This window comes from Schistocerca gregaria, unplaced genomic scaffold (genome assembly GCF_023897955.1).
Source record: "Schistocerca gregaria isolate iqSchGreg1 unplaced genomic scaffold, iqSchGreg1.2 ptg000198l, whole genome shotgun sequence".
NCBI classification, from domain to species: domain Eukaryota; kingdom Metazoa; phylum Arthropoda; class Insecta; order Orthoptera; family Acrididae; genus Schistocerca; species Schistocerca gregaria.
In genome coordinates this window covers 11,587,190-11,608,687 of record NW_026061736.1, presented here as the reverse complement: position 1 = coordinate 11,608,687, position 21,498 = coordinate 11,587,190, and positions in this window count along the sequence as shown.

Here is a 21,498-nt window from a genome sequence, read left to right as displayed (position 1 = left end):
ACCGCAGCACGCGACATAGCTTTGTAGATGATAAGTACAACCGTTTCAGAGAGAAGAGCGGCCAATGTGACGATCTGGCTTTAAGTCGATTCGATAACAAATGACGAAAACGGACGAATTTCTCAGGTTTTTATTACATATGAACACTTTTCACATTCTCCCGTGCAACTCGGCTGCCAGTCCTCCTTTCATGCAGAATCTTAAGGTCCTAGCTAATGTCCAAGGCACCAAAACCAGCTAAAAAGTCAATAATCAATACCTAAAACTTGAATTCTACTACTCATTACTGGCTACTACATCAACTTAGAAGTTTGATCTCTGTTCTACTATGGTGCTTTTAGTGTCTCCACATAACGCAGCACGCAACATTGCTTTGCAGAAGATAAGTACAACCGTTTCAGAGAGAAGTGCGGCCAATGTGACGATCTGGCTTTAAGTCGATTCGATAACAAATGACGAAAACGGACGGATGTCTCAGGTTTTTACTACATGTGAACACTTTTCACATTCTCCCGTGCAACTGGGCTGCTAGTCCTCCTTTTATGCAGAATCTTAAGGTCCTAGCTCATGTCCAAGGCACCAAAGCCAGCTAAAAAGTCAATAATCTATACCTAAAACTTGAATTGGACTACTTCTTACTGGCTATTACATCAACTAAAAAGCTTCATCTGTGTTCTACTACGGTGCTTTTAGTTTCTCCGCATACCGCAGCACGCGATATAGTTTTGCAGACGATAAGCACAACCGTTTCCGAGAGAAGAGCGGCCAATGTGACGATCTGGCTAAAAGTCGATTCGATAACAAATGACGAAAAAGGACGGATTTCTCAGGTTTTTACTACATATGAACACTTTTCACACTCTCCCGTGCAACTCGGCTGCTAGTCCTCCTTTCATGCAGAATCTTAAGGTCCTAGCTCATGTCCAAGGCACCAAAGCCAGCTAAAAGGTCAATATTCAATACCTAAAACTTGAATTGTACTACTTCTTACTGGCTATTACATCAACTTAGAAGCTTGATCTGTGTTGTACTATGGTGCTTTTAGTGTCTCAGCATACCGCAGCACGCGACATAGCTTTGCAGACGATAAGTACAACCGTTTCAGAGAGAAGAGCGGCCAATGTGACGATCTGGCTTTAAGTCGATTCGATAACAAATGAAGAAAACGGACGGATTTCTGAGGTTTTTACTACATGCGAACACTTTTCACATTCTCCCGTGCAACTCTGCTGCTAGTCCTCCATTCACGCAGAATCTCAAGGTCGTAGCTCATGTCCAAGGCACCAAAGCCAGCTAAAAATTCAATAATCGATACCTAAAACTTGACTTGTACTACTTCTTACTGGCTATTACATCAACTTAGAAGCTTCATCTGTGTTCTACTATGGTGCTTTTAGTGTCTCCGCATACCGCAGCACTCGACATAGCTTTGTAGACGATAAGTACAACCGTTTCAGAGAGAAGAGCGGCCAATGTGACGATCTGGCTTTAAGTCGATTCGATAACAAATGACGAAAACGGACGGATTTCTCAGGATTTTATTACATATGAACACTTTTCACATTCTCCCGTGCAACTCGGTTTCTAGTCCTCCTTTCATGCAGAATCTTAAGGTCCTAGCTCATGTCCAAGTCACCAAAGCCAGCTAAAAAGTCAATAATCGATACCTAAAACTTGAACTGTACTACTTCTTACTGGCTATTACATCAACTTAGAAACTTCATCTGTGTTCTACTACGGTGCTTTTAGTTTCTCCGCATACCGCAGCACGCGACATAGTTGTGCAGACGATAAGCACAACCGTTTCCGAGAGAAGAGCGGCCAATGTGACGATCTGGCTTTGAGTCGATTCGATAACAAATGACGAAAACGGACGGATTTACAAGGATTTTACTACATATGAACACTTTTCACATTCTCCCATGCAACTCGGCTGCTAGTCCTCCTTTCATGCAGAACGTTAAGGTCCTAGCTCATGTCCAATGCACCAAAGCCAGCTAAAAAGTCAATAACCGATACCTAAAACTTGAATTGTACTACTTCTTACTGGCTATTACATCATCTTAGGAGCTTCATCTGTGTTCTACTATGGTGCTTTTACTGTCTCCGCATACCGCAGCACGCGACATAGCTTTGCAGACGATAAGTACAACCGTTTCAGAGAGAAGAGCGGCCAATGTGACGATCTGGCTTTAAGTCGATTCGATAAGAAATGACGAAAACGGACGGATTTCTGAGGTTTTTACTACATATGAGCACTTTCACATTCTCCCATGCAACTCGGCTGCTAGTCCTCCTTCTATGCAGAATCTTAAGGTCCTAGCTCATGTCCAAGGCACCAAAGCCAGCAAAAAAGTCAATAATCGATACGTAAAACTTGAATTGGACTACTTCTTACTGGCTATTACATCAACTTAGAAGCTTCATGTGTGTTCTACTATGGTGCTTTTAGTGTCTCCGCATACCGCAGCACGCGACATAGCTTTGCAGAAGATAAGTACAACCGTTTCAGAGAGAAGAGCGGCCAATGTGACGATCTGGCTTTAAGTCGATTCGATAACAAATGACGAAAATGGACGGATTTCTCAGGTTTTTACTACATATGAACCTTTTTCACAGTCTCCCGTGCAACTCGGCTGCTAGTCCTACTTTCATGCAGAATCTTAAGGTAATGGCTCATGTCCAAGGCACCAAAGCCAGCTAAGAAGTCAATAATCGATACCTAAAACTTGAATTGTACTACTTCTTACTGGCTATTACATCAACTTATAAGCTTCATCTGTGTTCTACTATGGTGCTTTTAGTGCCTCCTATTAGCGCAGCTTGCGACATAGCTTTGCAGACGATAAGTACAACCGTTTCAGAGAGAAGAGCGGCCAATGTGACGATCTGGCTTTAACTCGATTCGATAACAAATGACGAAAACGGACGGATTTCTCAGGTTTTTACTACATATGAACACGTTTCACAATCTCCCGTGCAAGTCGGCTGCTAGTCCTCCTTTCATGCAGAATCTTAAGGTCCTAGCTCATGTCCAAGGCAACAAAGCCAGCTAAAAAGTCAATAACCGATACCTACAACTTGAATTGTACTACTTCTTACTGGCTATTACATCATCTTAGGAGCTTCATCTGTGGTCTACTATGGTGCTTTTAGTGTCTCCGAATACCGCAGTACGCGACATAGCTTTGCAGACAATAAGTACAACCGTTTCAGAGAGCAGAGCGGCCAGTGTGACGATCTGGCTTTACGTCGATTCGATAACAAATGACGAAAAAGGACGGATTTCTCAGGTTTTTACTACATATGAACACTTTTCACACTCTCCCGTGCAACTCGGCTGCTAGTCCTCCTTTCATGCAGAATCTTAAGGTCCTAGCTCATGTCCAAGGCACCAAAGCCAGCTAAAAGGTCAATATTCAATACCTAAAACTTGAATTGTACTACTTCTTACTGGCTATTACATCAACTTAGAAGCTTGATCTGTGTTGTACTATGGTGCTTTTAGTGTCTCAGCATACCGCAGCACGCGACATAGCTTTGCAGACGATAAGTACAACCGTTTCAGAGAGAAGAGCGGCCAATGTGACGATCTGGCTTTAAGTCGATTCGATAACAAATGAAGAAAACGGACGGATTTCTGAGGTTTTTACTACATGCGAACACTTTTCACATTCTCCCGTGCAACTCTGCTGCTAGTCCTCCATTCACGCAGAATCTCAAGGTCGTAGCTCATGTCCAAGGCACCAAAGCCAGCTAAAAATTCAATAATCGATACCTAAAACTTGACTTGTACTACTTCTTACTGGCTATTACATCAACTTAGAAGCTTCATCTGTGTTCTACTATGGTGCTTTTAGTGTCTCCGCATACCGCAGCACTCGACATAGCTTTGTAGACGATAAGTACAACCGTTTCAGAGAGAAGAGCGGCCAATGTGACGATCTGGCTTTAAGTCGATTCGATAACAAATGACGAAAACGGACGGATTTCTCAGGATTTTATTACATATGAACACTTTTCACATTCTCCCGTGCAACTCGGTTTCTAGTCCTCCTTTCATGCAGAATCTTAAGGTCCTAGCTCATGTCCAAGGCACCAAAGCCAGCTAAAAAGTCAATAATCTATACCTAAAACTTGAATTGGACTACTTCTTACTGGCTATTACATCAACTAAAAAGCTTCATCTGTGTTCTACTACGGTGCTTTTAGTTTCTCCGCATACCGCAGCACGCGATATAGTTTTGCAGACGATAAGCACAACCGTTTCCGAGAGAAGAGCGGCCAATGTGACGATCTGGCTAAAAGTCGATTCGATAACAAATGACGAAAAAGGACGGATTTCTCAGGTTTTTACTACATATGAACACTTTTCACACTCTCCCGTGCAACTCGGCTGCTAGTCCTCCTTTCATGCAGAATCTTAAGGTCCTAGCTCATGTCCAAGGCACCAAAGCCAGCTAAAAGGTCAATATTCAATACCTAAAACTTGAATTGTACTACTTCTTACTGGCTATTACATCAACTTAGAAGCTTGATCTGTGTTGTACTATGGTGCTTTTAGTGTCTCAGCATACCGCAGCACGCGACATAGCTTTGCAGACGATAAGTACAACCGTTTCAGAGAGAAGAGCGGCCAATGTGACGATCTGGCTTTAAGTCGATTCGATAACAAATGAAGAAAACGGACGGATTTCTGAGGTTTTTACTACATGCGAACACTTTTCACATTCTCCCGTGCAACTCTGCTGCTAGTCCTCCATTCACGCAGAATCTCAAGGTCGTAGCTCATGTCCAAGGCACCAAAGCCAGCTAAAAATTCAATAATCGATACCTAAAACTTGACTTGTACTACTTCTTACTGGCTATTACATCAACTTAGAAGCTTCATCTGTGTTCTACTATGGTGCTTTTAGTGTCTCCGCATACCGCAGCACTCGACATAGCTTTGTAGACGATAAGTACAACCGTTTCAGAGAGAAGAGCGGCCAATGTGACGATCTGGCTTTAAGTCGATTCGATAACAAATGACGAAAACGGACGGATTTCTCAGGATTTTATTACATATGAACACTTTTCACATTCTCCCGTGCAACTCGGTTTCTAGTCCTCCTTTCATGCAGAATCTTAAGGTCCTAGCTCATGTCCAAGTCACCAAAGCCAGCTAAAAAGTCAATAATCGATACCTAAAACTTGAACTGTACTACTTCTTACTGGCTATTACATCAACTTAGAAACTTCATCTGTGTTCTACTACGGTGCTTTTAGTTTCTCCGCATACCGCAGCACGCGACATAGTTGTGCAGACGATAAGCACAACCGTTTCCGAGAGAAGAGCGGCCAATGTGACGATCTGGCTTTAAGTCGATTCGATAACAAATGACGAAAACGGACGGATTTACAAGGATTTTACTACATATGAACACTTTTCACATTCTCCCATGCAACTCGGCTGCTAGTCCTCCTTTCATGCAGAACGTTAAGGTCCTAGCTCATGTCCAATGCACCAAAGCCAGCTAAAAAGTCAATAACCGATACCTAAAACTTGAATTGTACTACTTCTTACTGGCTATTACATCATCTTAGGAGCTTCATCTGTGTTCTACTATGGTGCTTTTACTGTCTCCGCATACCGCAGCACGCGACATAGCTTTGCAGACGATAAGTACAACCGTTTCAGAGAGAAGAGCGGCCAATGTGACGATCTGGCTTTAAGTCGATTCGATAAGAAATGACGAAAACGGACGGATTTCTGAGGTTTTTACTACATATGAGCACTTTTCACATTCTCCCATGCAACTCGGCTGCTAGTCCTCCTTCTATGCAGAATCTTAAGGTCCTAGCTCATGTCCAAGGCACCAAAGCCAGCAAAAAAGTCAATAATCGATACGTAAAACTTGAATTGGACTACTTCTTACTGGCTATTACATCAACTTAGAAGCTTCATGTGTGTTCTACTATGGTGCTTTTAGTGTCTCCGCATACCGCAGCACGCGACATAGCTTTGCAGAAGATAAGTACAACCGTTTCAGAGAGAAGAGCGGCCAATGTGACGATCTGGCTTTAAGTCGATTCGATAACAAATGACGAAAATGGACGGATTTCTCAGGTTTTTACTACATATGAACCTTTCTCACAGTCTCCCGTGCAACTCGGCTGCTAGTCCTACTTTCATGCAGAATCTTAAGGTAATGGCTCATGTCCAAGGCACCAAAGCCAGCTAAGAAGTCAATAATCGATACCTAAAACTTGAATTGTACTACTTCTTACTGGCTATTACATCAACTTATAAGCTTCATCTGTGTTCTACTATGGTGCTTTTAGTGCCTCCTATTAGCGCAGCTTGCGACATAGCTTTGCAGACGATAAGTACAACCGTTTCAGAGAGAAGAGCGGCCAATGTGACGATCTGGCTTTAACTCGATTCGATAACAAATGACGAAAACGGACGGATTTCTCAGGTTTTTACTACATATGAACACGTTTCACAATCTCCCGTGCAAGTCGGCTGCTAGTCCTCCTTTCATGCAGAATCTTAAGGTCCTAGCTCATGTCCAAGGCAACAAAGCCAGCTAAAAAGTCAATAACCGATACCTACAACTTGAATTGTACTACTTCTTACTGGCTATTACATCATCTTAGGAGCTTCATCTGTGGTCTACTATGGTGCTTTTAGTGTCTCCGAATACCGCAGTACGCGACATAGCTTTGCAGACAATAAGTACAACCGTTTCAGAGAGCAGAGCGGCCAGTGTGACGATCTGGCTTTACGTCGATTCGATAACAAATGACGAAAAAGGACGGATTTCTCAGGTTTTTACTACATATGAACACTTTTCACACTCTCCCGTGCAACTCGGCTGCTAGTCCTCCTTTCATGCAGAATCTTAAGGTCCTAGCTCATGTCCAAGGCACCAAAGCCAGCTAAAAGGTCAATATTCAATACCTAAAACTTGAATTGTACTACTTCTTACTGGCTATTACATCAACTTAGAAGCTTGATCTGTGTTGTACTATGGTGCTTTTAGTGTCTCAGCATACCGCAGCACGCGACATAGCTTTGCAGACGATAAGTACAACCGTTTCAGAGAGAAGAGTGGCCAATGTGACGATCTGGCTTTAAGTCGATTCGATAACAAATGAAGAAAACGGACGGATTTCTGAGGTTTTTACTACATGCGAACACTTTTCACATTCTCCCGTGCAACTCTGCTGCTAGTCCTCCATTCACGCAGAATCTCAAGGTCGTAGCTCATGTCCAAGGCACCAAAGCCAGCTAAAAATTCAATAATCGATACCTAAAACTTGACTTGTACTACTTCTTACTGGCTATTACATCAACTTAGAAGCTTCATCTGTGTTCTACTATGGTGCTTTTAGTGTCTCCGCATACCGCAGCACTCGACATAGCTTTGTAGACGATAAGTACAACCGTTTCAGAGAGAAGAGCGGCCAATGTGACGATCTGGCTTTAAGTCGATTCGATAACAAATGACGAAAACGGACGGATTTCTCAGGATTTTATTACATATGAACACTTTTCACATTCTCCCGTGCAACTCGGTTTCTAGTCCTCCTTTCATGCAGAATCTTAAGGTCCTAGCTCATGTCCAAGTCACCAAAGCCAGCTAAAAAGTCAATAATCGATACCTAAAACTTGAACTGTACTACTTCTTACTGGCTATTACATCAACTTAGAAACTTCATCTGTGTTCTACTACGGTGCTTTTAGTTTCTCCGCATACCGCAGCACGCGACATAGTTGTGCAGACGATAAGCACAACCGTTTCCGAGAGAAGAGCGGCCAATGTGACGATCTGGCTTTAAGTCGATTCGATAACAAATGACGAAAACGGACGGATTTACAAGGATTTTACTACATATGAACACTTTTCACATTCTCCCATGCAACTCGGCTGCTAGTCCTCCTTTCATGCAGAACGTTAAGGTCCTAGCTCATGTCCAATGCACCAAAGCCAGCTAAAAAGTCAATAACCGATACCTAAAACTTGAATTGTACTACTTCTTACTGGCTATTACATCATCTTAGGAGCTTCATCTGTGTTCTACTATGGTGCTTTTACTGTCTCCGCATACCGCAGCACGCGACATAGCTTTGCAGACGATAAGTACAACCGTTTCAGAGAGAAGAGCGGCCAATGTGACGATCTGGCTTTAAGTCGATTCGATAAGAAATGACGAAAACGGACGGATTTCTGAGGTTTTTACTACATATGAGCACTTTTCACATTCTCCCATGCAACTCGGCTGCTAGTCCTCCTTCTATGCAGAATCTTAAGGTCCTAGCTCATGTCCAAGGCACCAAAGCCAGCAAAAAAGTCAATAATCGATACGTAAAACTTGAATTGGACTACTTCTTACTGGCTATTACATCAACTTAGAAGCTTCATGTGTGTTCTACTATGGTGCTTTTAGTGTCTCCGCATACCGCAGCACGCGACATAGCTTTGCAGAAGATAAGTACAACCGTTTCAGAGAGAAGAGCGGCCAATGTGACGATCTGGCTTTAAGTCGATTCGATAACAAATGACGAAAATGGACGGATTTCTCAGGTTTTTACTACATATGAACCTTTTTCACAGTCTCCCGTGCAACTCGGCTGCTAGTCCTACTTTCATGCAGAATCTTAAGGTAATGGCTCATGTCCAAGGCACCAAAGCCAGCTAAGAAGTCAATAATCGATACCTAAAACTTGAATTGTACTACTTCTTACTGGCTATTACATCAACTTATAAGCTTCATCTGTGTTCTACTATGGTGCTTTTAGTGCCTCCTATTAGCGCAGCTTGCGACATAGCTTTGCAGACGATAAGTACAACCGTTTCAGAGAGAAGAGCGGCCAATGTGACGATCTGGCTTTAACTCGATTCGATAACAAATGACGAAAACGGACGGATTTCTCAGGTTTTTACTACATATGAACACGTTTCACAATCTCCCGTGCAAGTCGGCTGCTAGTCCTCCTTTCATGCAGAATCTTAAGGTCCTAGCTCATGTCCAAGGCAACAAAGCCAGCTAAAAAGTCAATAACCGATACCTACAACTTGAATTGTACTACTTCTTACTGGCTATTACATCATCTTAGGAGCTTCATCTGTGGTCTACTATGGTGCTTTTAGTGTCTCCGAATACCGCAGTACGCGACATAGCTTTGCAGACAATAAGTACAACCGTTTCAGAGAGCAGAGCGGCCAGTGTGACGATCTGGCTTTACGTCGATTCGATAACAAATGACGAAAATGGACGGATTTCTCAGGTTTTTACTGCATATGAACACTTTTCACAGTCTCCCGTGCAACTCGGCTGCTAGTCCTCCTTTCATGCAGAATCTTAAGGTCCTTGCTCATGTCCAAGGCACCAAAGCCTGCTAAAAGGTCAATATTCAATACCTAAAACTTGAACTGTACTACTTCTTACTGGCTATTACATCAACTTAGAAGCTTGATCTGTGTTCTACTATGGTGCGTTTAGTGTCTCCGCATACCGCAGCACGTGACATAGCTTTGCAGACGATAAATACAACCGTTTCAGAGAGAAGAGCGGCCAATGTGACGATCTGGCTTTAAGTCGATTCGATAAGAAATGACGAAAGCGGACGGATTTCTGAGGTTTTTACTACATATGAGCACTTTTCACATTCTCCCGTGCAACTGGGCTGCTAGTCCTCCTTCTATGCAGAATCTTAAGGTCCTAGCTCATGTCCAAGGCACCAAAGCCAGCAAAAAAGTCAATAATCGATACGTAAAACTTGAATTGGACTACTTCTTACTGGCTATTACATCAACTTAGAAGCTTCATGTGTGTTCTACTTTGGTGCTTTTAGTGTCTCCGCATACCGCAGCACGCGACATAGCTTTGCAGAAGATAAGTACAACCGTTTCAGAGAGAAGAGCGGCCAATGTGACGATCTGGCTTTAAGTCGATTCGATAACAAATGACGAAAATGGACGGATTTCTCAGGTTTTTACTACATATGAACACTTTTCACAGTCTCCCGTGCAACTCGGCTGCTAGTCCTACTTTCATGCAGAATCTTAAGGTAATGGCTCATGTCCAAGGCACCAAAGCCAGCTAAGAAGTCAATAATCGATACCTAAAACTTGAATTGTACTACTTCTTACTGGCTATTACATCAACTTATAAGCTTCATCTGTGTTCTACTATGGTGCTTTTAGTGCCTCCTATTAGCGCAGCTTGCGACATAGCTTTGCAGACGATAAGTACAACCGTTTCAGAGAGAAGAGCGGCCAATGTGACGATCTGGCTTTAACTCGATTCGATAACAAATGACGAAAACGGACGGATTTCTCAGGTTTTTACTACATATGAACACGTTTCACAATCTCCCGTGCAAGTCGGCTGCTAGTCCTCCTTTCATGCAGAATCTTAAGGTCCTAGCTCATGTCCAAGGCAACAAAGCCAGCTAAAAAGTCAGTAACCGATACCTACAACTTGAATAGTACTACTTCTTACTGGCTATTACATCATCTTAGGAGCTTCATCTGTGGTCTACTATGGTGCTTTTAGTGTCTCCGAATACCGCAGTACGCGACATAGCTGTGCAGACAATAAGTACAACCGTTTCAGAGAGCAGAGCGGCCAGTGTGACGATCTGGCTTTACGTCGATTCGATAACAAATGACGAAAATGGACGGATTTCTCAGGTTTTTACTACATATGAACACTTTTCACAGTCTCCCGTGCAACTCGGCTGCTAGTCCTCCTTTCATGCAGAATCTTAAGGTCCTTGCTCATGTCCAAGGCACCAAAGCCAGCTAAAAGGTCAATATTCAATACCTAAAACTTGAACTGTACTACTTCTTACTGGCTATTACATCAACTTAGAAGCTTGATCTGTGTTCTACTATGGTGCTTTTAGTGTCTCCGAATACCGCAGTACGCGACATAGCTTTGCAGACGATACGTACAACCGTTTCAGAGAGAAGAGCGGCCAATGTGACGATCTGGCTTTAAGTCGATTCGATAACAAATGACGAAAACGGACGGATTTCTCAGGTTTTTACTACATATGAACACTTTTTAAATTCTCCCGTGCAACTCGGCTGCTAGTCCTACTTTCATGCAGAATCTTAAGGTAATAGCTCATGTCCAAGGCACCAAAGCCAGCTAAGAAGTCAATAATCGATACCTAAAACTTGAATTGTACTACTTCTTACTGGCTATTACATCAACTTAGAAGCTTCATCTGTGTTCTACTATGGTGCTTTTAGTGCCTCCGATTAGCGCAGCTTGCGACATAGCTTTGCAGACGATAAGTACAACCGTTTCAGAGAGAAGAGCGGCCAATGTGACGATCTGGCTTTAACTCGATTCGATAACAAATGACGAAAACGGACGGATTTCTCAGGTTTTTACTACATATGAACACTTTTCACAGTCTCCCGTGCAACTCGGCTGCTAGTCCTCCTTTCATGCAGAATATTAAGGTCCTAGCTCATGTCCAAGGCAACAAAGCCAGCTAAAAGTCAATAACCGATACCTACAACTTGAATTGTACTACTTCTTACTGGCTATTACATCATCTTAGAAGCTTCATCTGTGGTCTACTATGGTGCTTTTAGTGTCTCCGAATACCGCAGTACGCGACATAGCTTTGCAGACAATAAGTACAACCGTTTCAGAGAGCAGAGCGGCCAATGTGACGATCTGGCTTTACGTCGATTCGATAACAAATGACGAAAATGGACGGATTTCTCAGGTTTTTACTACATATGAACACTTTTCACAGTCTCCCGTGCAACTCGGCTGCTAGTCCTCCTTTCATGCAGAATCTTAAGGTCCTTGCTCATGTCCAAGTCACCAAAGCCAGCTAAAAGGTCAATATTCAATACCTAAAACTTGAACTGTACTACTTCTTACTGGCTATTACATCAACTTAGAAGCTTGATCTGTGTTCTACTATGGTGCTTTTAGTGTCTCCGCATACCGCAGCACGCGACATAGCTTTGCAGACGATAAGTACAACCGTTTCAGAGAGAAGAGCGGCCAATGTGACGATCTGGCTTTAACTCGATTCGATAACAAATGACGAAAACGGACGGATTTCTCAGGTTTTTACTACATATGAACACGTTTCACAATCTCCCGTGCAAGTCGGCTGCTAGTCCTCCTTTCATGCAGAATCTTAAGGTCCTAGCTCATGTCCAAGGCAACAAAGCCAGCTAAAAAGTCAGTAACCGATACCTACAACTTGAATAGTACTACTTCTTACTGGCTATTACATCATCTTAGGAGCTTCATCTGTGGTCTACTATGGTGCTTTTAGTGTCTCCGAATACCGCAGTACGCGACATAGCTGTGCAGACAATAAGTACAACCGTTTCAGAGAGCAGAGCGGCCAGTGTGACGATCTGGCTTTACGTCGATTCGATAACAAATGACGAAAATGGACGGATTTCTCAGGTTTTTACTACATATGAACACTTTTCACAGTCTCCCGTGCAACTCGGCTGCTAGTCCTCCTTTCATGCAGAATCTTAAGGTCCTTGCTCATGTCCAAGGCACCAAAGCCAGCTAAAAGGTCAATATTCAATACCTAAAACTTGAACTGTACTACTTCTTACTGGCTATTACATCAACTTAGAAGCTTGATCTGTGTTCTACTATGGTGCTTTTAGTGTCTCCGAATACCGCAGTACGCGACATAGCTTTGCAGACGATACGTACAACCGTTTCAGAGAGAAGAGCGGCCAATGTGACGATCTGGCTTTAAGTCGATTCGATAACAAATGACGAAAACGGACGGATTTCTCAGGTTTTTACTACATATGAACACTTTTTAAATTCTCCCGTGCAACTCGGCTGCTAGTCCTACTTTCATGCAGAATCTTAAGGTAATAGCTCATGTCCAAGGCACCAAAGCCAGCTAAGAAGTCAATAATCGATACCTAAAACTTGAATTGGACTACTTCTTACTGGCTATTACATCAACTTAGATGCTTCATGTGTGTTCTACTATGGTGCTTTTAGTGTCTCAGCATACAGCAGCACGCGACATAGCTGTGCAGACGATAAGTACAACCGTTTCAGAGAGAAGAGCGGCCAATGTGACGATCTGGCTTTAAGTCGATTCGATAACAAATGACGAAAATGGACGGATTTCTCAGGTTTTTACTACATATGAACACTTTTCACAGTCTCCCGTGCAACTCGGCTGCTAGTCCTACTATCATGCAGAATCTTAAGGTAATAGCTCATGTCCAAGGCACCAAAGCCAGCTAAGAAGTCAATAATCGATACCTAAAACTTGAATTGTACTACTTCTTACTGGCTATTACATCAACTTAGAAGCTTCATCTGTGTTCTACTATGGTGCTTTTAGTGCCTCCGATTAGCGCAGCTTGCGACATAGCTTTGCAGACGATAAGTACAACCGTTTCAGAGAGAAGAGCGGCCAATGTGACGATCTGGCTTTAACTCGATTCGATAACAAATGACGAAAACGGACGGATTTCTCAGGTTTTTACTACATATGAACACTTTTCACAGTCTCCCGTGCAACTCGGCTGCTAGTCCTCCTTTCATGCAGAATATTAAGGTCCTAGCTCATGTCCAAGGCAACAAAGCCAGCTAAAAGTCAATAACCGATACCTACAACTTGAATTGTACTACTTCTTACTGGCTATTACATCATCTTAGAAGCTTCATCTGTGGTCTACTATGGTGCTTTTAGTGTCTCCGAATACCGCAGTACGCGACATAGCTTTGCAGACAATAAGTACAACCGTTTCAGAGAGCAGAGCGGCCAATGTGACGATCTGGCTTTACGTCGATTCGATAACAAATGACGAAAATGGACGGATTTCTCAGGTTTTTACTACATATGAACACTTTTCACAGTCTCCCGTGCAACTCGGCTGCTAGTCCTCCTTTCATGCAGAATCTTAAGGTCCTTGCTCATGTCCAAGTCACCAAAGCCAGCTAAAAGGTCAATATTCAATACCTAAAACTTGAACTGTACTACTTCTTACTGGCTATTACATCAACTTAGAAGCTTGATCTGTGTTCTACTATGGTGCTTTTAGTGTCTCCGCATACCGCAGCACGCGACATAGCTTTGCAGACAATAAATACAATCGTTTCAGAGAGAAGAGCGGCCAATGTGACGATCTGGCTTTAAGTCGATTCGATAACAAATGACGAAAACGGACGGATTTCTCAGGTTTTTACTACATATGAAAACTTTTCACATTCTCCCGTGCAACTCGGCTGCTAGTCCTCCTTTCATGCAGAATGTTAAGGTCCTAGCTCATGTCCAAGGCACCAAAGCCAGCTAAAAAGTCAATAATCGATACCTAACTTCTTACTTGCTATTACATCAACTTAGAAGTTTCATCTGTGTTCTACTACGGTGCTTTTAGTTTCTCCGCATACCGCAGCACGCGACACAGCTTTGCAGACGATAAGTACAACCGTTTCAGAGAGAAGAGCGGCCAAAGTGACGATCTGGCTTTAAGTCGATTCGATAACAAATGACGAAAACGGACGGATTTCTCAGGTTTTTATTACATATGAACACTTTTCACATTCTCCCGTGCAACTCGGTTGCTAGTCCTCCTTTCATGCAGAATCTTAAGGTCCTAGCTCATGTCCAAGGCACCAAAGCCAGCTAAAAAGTCAATAATCGATACCTAAAACTTGAATTGGACTACTTCTTACTGGCTATTACATCAACTTAGATGCTTCATCTGTGTTCTACTATGGTGCTTTTAGTGTCTCAGCATACAGCAGCACGCGACATAGCTTTGCAGACGATAAGTACAACCGTTTCAGAGAGAAGAGCGGCCAATGTGACGATCTGGCTTTAAGTCGATTCGATAACAAATGGCGAAAACGGACGGATTTCTCAGGTTTTTACTACATATGAACACTTTTCACATTCTCCCGTGCAACTCGGCTGCTAGTCCTCCTTTCATGCAGAATCTTAAAATCCTTGCTCATGTCCAAGGCAACAAAGCCAGCTAAAAAGTCAATAATCGATACCTAAAACTTGAATTCTACTCCTTCTTACTGGCTATTACATCAACTTAGAAGCTTAATCTCTGTTCTACTATCGTGCTATTACTGTGTCCACATACCGCAGCACGCGACATAGCTTTGCAGAAGATAAGTACAACCGTTTCAGAGAGAAGAGCGGCCAATGTGACGATCTGGCTTTAACTCGATTCGATAACAAATGACGAAAACGGACGGATTTCTCAGGTTTTTACTACATATGAACACTTTCCACAGTCTCCCGTGCAAGTCGGCTGCTAGTCCTCCTTTCATGCAGAATCTTAAGGTCCTAGCTCATGTACAAGGCAACAAAGCCAGCTAAAAAGTCAATAACCGATACCTACAACTTGAATTGTACTACTTCTTACAGGCTATTACATCATCTTAGAAGCTTCATCTGTGGTCTACTATGGTGCTTTTAGTGTCTCCGAATACCGCAGTACGCGACATAGCTTTGCAGACAATAAGTACAACCGTTTCAGAGAGCAGAGCGGCCAATGTGACGATCTGGCTTTACGTCGATTCGATAACAAATGACGAAAATGGACGGATTTCTCAGGTTTTTACTACATATGAACACTTTTCACAGTCTCCCGTGCAACTCGGCTGCTAGTCCTCCTTTCATGCAGCATCTTAAGGTCCTTGCTCATGTCCAAGGCACCAAAGCCAGTTAAAAGGTCAATATTCAATACCTAAAACTTGAACTGTACTACTTCTTACTGGCTATTACATCAACTTAGAAGCTTGATCTGTGTTCTACTATGGTGCTTTTAGTGTCTCCGCATACCGCAGCACGCGACATAGCTTTGCAGACAATAAATACAATCGTTTCAGAGAGAAGAGCGGCCAATGTGACGATCTGGCTTTAAGTCGATTCGATAACAAATGACGAAAACTGACGGATTTCTCAGGTTTTTACTACATATGAAAACTTTTCACATTCTCCCGTGCAACTCGGCTGCTAGTCCTCCTTTCATGCAGAATCTTAAGGTCCTAGCTCATGTCCAAGGCACCAAAGCCAGCTAAAAGGTCAATATTCATTACCTAAAACTTGAATTGTACTACTTCTTACTGGCTATTACATCATCTTAGAAGCTTCATCTGTGTTCTACTATGGTGCTTTTAGTTTCTCCGAATACCGCAGTACGCGACATAGCTTTGCAGACGATACGTACAACCGTTTCAGAGAGAAGAGCGGCCAATGTGACGATCTGGCTTTAAGTCGATTCGATAGCAAATGACGAAAACGGACGGATTTCTCAGGTTTTTACTACATATGAACACTTTTCACATTCTCTCGTGCAACTCGGCTGCTAGTCCTCCTTTCATGCAGAATGTTAAGGTCCTAGCTCATGTCCAAGGCACCAAAGCCAGCTAAAAAGTCAATAATCGATACCTAACTTCTTACTTGCTATTACATCAACTTAGAAGCTTCATCTGTGTTCTACTACGGTGCTTTTAGTTTCTCCGCATACCGCAGCACGCGACACAGCTTTGCAGACGATAAGTACAACCGTTTCAGAGAGAAGAGCGGCCAATGTGACGATCTGGCTTTAAGTCGATTCAATAACAAATGACGAAAACGGACGGATTTCTCAGGTTTTCACTACATATGAACACTTTTCAAATTCTCCCGTGCAACTCGGCTGCTAGTCCTACTTTCATGCAGAATATTAAGGTAATAGCTCATGTCCAAGGCACCAAAGCCAGCTAAGAAGTCAATAATTGATACCTAAAACTTGAATTGTACTACTTCTTACTGGCTATTACATCAACTTAGAATCTTCATCTGTGTTCTACTATGGTGCTCTTGGTGTCTCCGCATACCGCAGCACGCGACATAGCTTTGTAGACGATAAGTACAACCGTTTCAGAGAGAAGAGCGGCCAAAGTGACGATCTGGCTTTAAGTCGATTCGATAACAAATGACGAAAACGGACGGATTTCTCAGGTTTTTATTACATATGAACACTTTTCACATTCTCCCATGCAACTCGGTTGCTAGTCCTCCTTTCATGCAGAATCTTAAGGTCCTAGCTCATGTCCAAGTCACCAAAGCCAGCTAAAAAGTCAATAATCGATAACTAAAACTTGAATTGGACTACTTCTTACTGGCTATTACATCAACTTAGATGCTTCATCAGTGTTCTACTATGGTGCTTTTAGTGTCTCAGCATACAGCAGCACGCGACATAGCTTTGTAGACGATAAGTACAACCGTTTCAGAGAGAAGAGCGGTCAATGTGACGATCTGGCTTTAAGTCGATTCGATAACAAATGACGAAAACGGACGTATTTCTCAGGTTTTTACTACATATGAACACTTTTCACATTATCCCGTGCAACTCGGCTGCTAGTCCTCCTTTCACGCAGAATCTTAAGGTCCTAGCTCATGTCCAAGGCACCAAAGCCAGCTAAAAAGTCAATAATCGATACCTAAAACTTGAATTCTACTTCTTCTTACTGGCTATTACATCAACTTAGAAGCTTCATCTCTGTTCTACTATGGTGCTATTAGTGTGTCCACATACCGCAGCACGCGACATAGCTTTGCAGAAGATAAGTACAACCGTTTCAGAGAGGAGCGGCCAATGTGACGATCTGGCTTTAAGTCGATTCGATAACAAATGACGAAAATGGACGGATTTCTCAGGTTTTTACTACATATGAACACTTTTCACAGTCTCCCGTGCAACTCGGCTGCTAGTCCTACTTTCATGCAGAATCTTAAGGTAATACCTCATGTCCAAGGCACCAAAGCCAGCTAAAGAGTCAATAACCGATACCTACAACTTGAATTGTACTACTTCTTACTGGCCATTACATAATCTTAGGAGCTTCATCTGTGTTCTACTATGGTGCTTTTAGTGTCTCCGAATACCGCAGTACGCGACATAGCTTTGCAGACAATAAGTACAACCGTTTCAGAGAGCAGAGCGGCCAATGTGACGATCTGGCTTTACGTCGATTCGATAACAAATGACGAAAATGGACGGATTTCTCAGGTTTTTACTACATATGAACACTTTTCACAGTCTCCCGTGCAACTCGGCTGCTAGTCCTCCTTTCATGCAGAATCTTAAGGTCCTAGCTCATGTCCAAGGCACCAAAGACAGCTAAAAGGTCAATATTCAATACCTAAAACTTGAACTGTACTACATCTTACTGGCTATTACATCAACTTAGAAGCTTGATCTGTGTTCTACTATGGTGCTTTTAGTGTCTCCGAATACCGCAGTACGCGACATAGCTTTGCAGACGATACGTACAACCGTTTCAGAGAGAAGAGCGGCCAATGTGACGATCTGGCTTTAAGTCGATTCGATAGCAAATGACGAAAACGGACCGATTTCTCAGGTTTTTACTACATATGAACACTTTTCACATTCTCTCGTGCAACTCGGCTGCTAGTCCTCCTTTCATGCAGAATCTTAAGGTCCTAGCTCATGTCCAAGGCACCAAAGCCAGCTAAAAAGTCAATAATCGATACCTAACTTCTTACTGGCTATTACATCAACTTAGAAGCTTCATCTGTGTTCTACTATGGTGCTTTTAGTGTCTCCGCATACCGCAGCACGCGACACAGCTTTGCAGACGATAAGTACAACCGTTTCAGAGAGAAGAGCGGAAAATGTGACGATCTGGCTTTAAGTCGATTCGATAACAAATGACGAAAACGGACGGATTTCTCAGGTTTTTACTACATATGAACACTTTTCAAATTCTCCCGTGCAACTCGGCTGCTAGTCCTACTTTCATGCAGAATCTTAAGGTAATAGCTCATGTCCAAGGCACCAAAGCCAGCTAAGAAGTTAATACTCGATACCTAAAACTTGAATTGTACTACTTCTTACTGGCTATTACATCAACTTAGAAGCTTCATCTGTGTTCTACTATGGTGCTTTTAGTGCCTCCGCGTAGCGCAGCACGCGACATAGCTTTGCAGACGATAAGTACAACCGTTTCAGAGAGAAGAGCAGCCAATGTGACGATCTGGCTTTAACTCGATTCGATAACAAATGACGAAAACGGACGGATTTCTCAGGTTTTTACTACATATGAACACTTTTCACATTCTCCCGTGCAAGTCGGCTGCTAGTCCTCCTTTCATGCAGAATCTTAAGGTCCTAGCTCATGTCCAAGGCACCAAAGCCAGCTAAAAAGTCAATAACCGATACCTACAACTTGAATTGTACTACTTCTTACTGGCTATTACATCATCTTAGGAGCTTCATCTGTGTTCTACTATGGTGCTTTTAGTGTCTCCGAATACCGCAGTACGCGACATAGCTTTGCAGACGATACGTACAACCGTTTCAGAGAGAAGAGCGGCCAATGTGACGATCTGGCTTTAAGTCGATTCGATAGCAAATGACGAAAACGGACGGATTTCTCAGGTTTTTACTACATATGAACACTTTTCACATTCTCTCGTGCAACTCGGCTGCTAGTCCTCCTTTCATGCAGAATCTTAAGGTCCTAGCTCATGTCCAAGGCACCAAAGCCGGCTAAGAAGTCAATAATCGATACCTACAACTTGAATTGTACTACTTCTTACTGGCTATTACATAATCTTAGGAGCTTCATCTGTGTTCTACTATTGTGCTTTTAGTGTCTCCGAATACCGCAGTACGCGACATAGCTTTGCAGACAATAAGTACAACCGTTTCAGAGAGCAGAGCGGCCAATGTGACGATCTGGCTTTACGTCGATTCGATAACAAATGACGAAAACGGACGTATTTCTCAAGTTTTTACTGCATATGAACACTTTTCACATTCTCCCGTGCAACTCGGCTGCTAGTCCTCCTTTCATGCAGAATCTTAAGGTCGTTGCTGATGTCCAAGGCACCAAAGCCAGCTAAAAGGTCAATATTCAATACCTAAAACTTGAACTGTACTACTTCTTACTGGCTATTACATCAACTTAGAAGCTTGATCTGTGTTCTACTATGGTGCTTTTAGTGTCTCCGCATACCACAGCACGCGACATAGCTTTGCAGACGATAAATACAACCGTTTCAGAGAGAAGAGCGGCCAATGTGACGATCTGGCTTTAAGTCGATTCGATAACAAATGACGAAAACGGACGGATTTCTCAGGTTTTTATTACATATGAACACTTTTCACATTCTCCCGTGCAAGTCGGCTGCTAGTCCTCCTTTCATGCAGAATCTTAAGGTCCTAGCTCATGTCCAAGGCACCAAAGCAAGCTAAAAAGTCAATAATCGATACCTAACTTCTTACTGGCTATTACATCAACTTAGAAGCTTCATCTGTGTTCTACTACGAAGCTTTTAGTTTCTCCGCATACCGCAGCACGCGACACAGCTTTGCAGACGATAAGTACAACCGTTTCAGAGAGAAGTGCGGCCAATGTGACGATCTGGCTTTAAGTCGACTCGATAACAAATGACGAAAACGGACGGATTTCTCAGGTTTTTACTACATATGAACACTTTTCAAATTCTCCCGTGCAACTCGGCTGCTAGTCCTACTTTCATGCAGAATCTTAAGGTAATAGCTCATGTCCAAGGCACCAAAGCCAGCTAAGAAGTCAGTAATCGATACCTAAAACTTGAATTGTACTACTTCTTACTGGCTATTACATCAACTTAGAAGCTTCATCTGTGTTCTACTATGGTGCTTTTAGTGCCTCCGCGTAGCGCAGCACGCGACATAGCTTTGCAGACGATAAGTACAACCGTTTCAGAGAGAAGAGCAGCCAATGTGACGATCTGGCTTTAACTCGATTCGATAGCAAATGACGAAAACGGACGGATTTCTCAGGTTTTTACTACATATGAACACTTTTCACACTCTCTCGTGCAACTCGGCTGCTAGTCCTCCTTTCATGCAGAATGTTAAGGTCCTAGCTCATGTCCAAGGCACCAAAGCCAGCTAAAAAGTCAATAATCGATACCTAACTTCTTACTGGCTATTACATCAACTTAGAAGCTTCATCTGTGTTCTACTACGGTGCTTTTAGTTTCTCCGCATACCGCAGCACGCGACACAGCTTTGCAGACGATAAGTACAACCGTTTCAGAGAGATGAGCGGCCAATGTGACGATCTGGCTTTAAGTCGATTCGATAACAAATGACGAAAACGGACGGATTTCTCAGGTTTTTACTACATATGAACACTTTTCAAATTCTCCCGTGCAAGTCGGCTGCTAGTCCTCCTTTCATGCAGAATCTTAAGGTCCTAGCTCATGTCCAAGGCACCAAAGCCAGCTAAAAAGTCAATAACCGATACCTACAACTTGAATTGTACTTCTTCTTACTGGTTATTACATCATCTTAGAAGCTTCATCTGTGTTCTACTATGCTGCTTTTAGTGTCTCCGAATACCGCAGTACGCGACATAGCTTTGCAGACGATAAGTACAACCGTTTCAGAGAGAAGAGCGGCCAATGTGACGATCTGGCTTTAAGTCGATTCGATAGCAAATGACGAAAAC